Source organism: Myotis davidii, unplaced genomic scaffold, assembly GCF_000327345.1.
Source record: "Myotis davidii unplaced genomic scaffold, ASM32734v1 scaffold1477, whole genome shotgun sequence".
Classification (NCBI taxonomy): domain Eukaryota; kingdom Metazoa; phylum Chordata; class Mammalia; order Chiroptera; family Vespertilionidae; genus Myotis; species Myotis davidii.
Window position 1 is genome coordinate 164,870 of NW_006288182.1, and position 2,066 is coordinate 166,935.

The window sequence follows — 2,066 nt, forward strand, 5'->3', positions numbered from 1 at the left end:
TAAATAAAAATCAACCTCATGGATATTAGAGGGGGGGTGGGGGGAAGTCTCCTGTATGCCATGCTGATCTGATACAGAGAATATTTATACTCAACAAAAACTGGGTATTTTTTCTCCTTTAACTTAAGTTCCTAGGAAGCAAGTACAGATTAGATAAAAACACTCAAATTAAACTATAAAATTCAATGTAATCCAAGGCAACTATTTACCTTCATGGGTTGAGCTAAAAATCCTGTGGGCTGACTTAAATCATTCGTAGGCAAGAAACCAGGCACATTGCGTGCAAATTCTTCATAAACAGCCAACTGCTTTGGGTCCACACCACCAACCTTGGAGAAGAAAACCTAGTTTGATAGGATCCTCACCATAATTAAAGGAAATTTTTTTGCAAGTGGCAAGTTTGCATGGAAGCAAGCACAGGAGTACAGTATGTAATAGCATGACTGAGTATGCAGGTCCTTGGGGGTTTTGGAGGAGAGGCATGAGAGCAGTGTTCAGGGTGGACAGAGACTGAAGAAGTAGTGGCTACTGCAAAAGGTAAGAGCAGTGAGAATTCAGGGCCAGACTTGGAGTGGGGAAAGACAGAGGTTGTCAGAAAAGATGAAACAGTGTGATTCTCCCAGTGACGAAAAATTGCATGAGTCAGTGACAACCTTGCAAACCTAGGCAACTGGAAAATGGCATCGTGGACATAAACAGACAATGATAACTAGGAGAGAGCTATGAATCTCCCAGCCATTATATACAAAAAGTATTCTTTGTAACTGTGTTGTCCCTTAAATACACACACACACACACACTCACACACCCCTCCCCTGGTTCATGTTCAAGGCCCTTGCTTATCTCCTTTTTCCCCTCCTAAAGGCCTCTGGAACCTTTAGAGTAGGGTGACCAACTTATTCCTGTGTATCCAGGACTTCCTTCCCAGTTTTAGCTCTGAAAGTCCCACACCCTAAGGGACCCCTCAGTCCCAGGAAAATCAGGATGGATTAGCGCTCTGCTTTCCAGCCCTGGGGACTCAGAACTCAGGCTGCTTTGTCACAACCCTACTGGTTAGCAGCATGAGTATGGAGACAAAATGTCAGGAGTCCTGTGGCTCTCGGAGAAGATTCAAGTCTAGGATAAGAGGGAACATGTCTTTGAGAGGCTGGAAGAGCAAGGAGCCAGCTCAGAAGGAAAGCAAAGATACCACATAGCAGTGGTAATCAGCTACTCTTAGAGACGCCCGGGAGCCTCGGTGGAGTCCCCAAAGCAGAGAGTTACCTCCCAGAGCAAGGGCAGATAGGCAGGGCTCTGGTGGAGTCATCCCTTAAAACAACAACCTCCTCTCCCCACCACCACGCCCGACCAGGCGTAAGCAAAGGACTTCCAGGGCAAATAATTCTACTTGGGAAGGTCGGGGCCAGTCAAGTTCGTTGGTTCTGAGCCATAACCCTCCTCCACTTGAGGTTTCGTAAATTCTAGCCCAGCACTGCCATCTCTCATCATCAAGCCTTGAGCAAATGAAACTCAAACCTGTCCTTCAAAAGGGCCTCTGGATGGGCACATCCGGATCACCTGGAGGACCACTGAAACACAAATCGCTGGGCTCCTGCCCTGCAGATTCCGATTTAGAAGATCTCCGGTGGGGCCTGAGAACTTGCATTTGTAACAAGTTCCTAGGTGACACTGATGCTGCTGATCCAGGGACCACACTTGGAGAACCACCGTCCCAGGAACTCTGTATTTTGTGAAATAAGCAGCAATTCACTCATACTCTTCTCTTCCCACCATGGGAATCATGAATATGTAGGACAGTTGCAGATAAAAATTTATTTATTTAACAGTCACTATGTACCAGGCACTTGGTAGATATTTTCTCACTTTCTCTTTCAGTCCTCACAACAGCCCTGTGAGGTAGGGATTGCACCTATTTTACAGATGAGGGAACTGAGGCACAGATGTTGAGAGACCTGTCCAAGTTGACCCAACTAATAATGGCAGATTTTATCCTACTATACAGTTTCAACACCTCCTATCTCTAGGTATGAATAGTATTGAGCAAGACCCATATAAGGCAGCAGGAA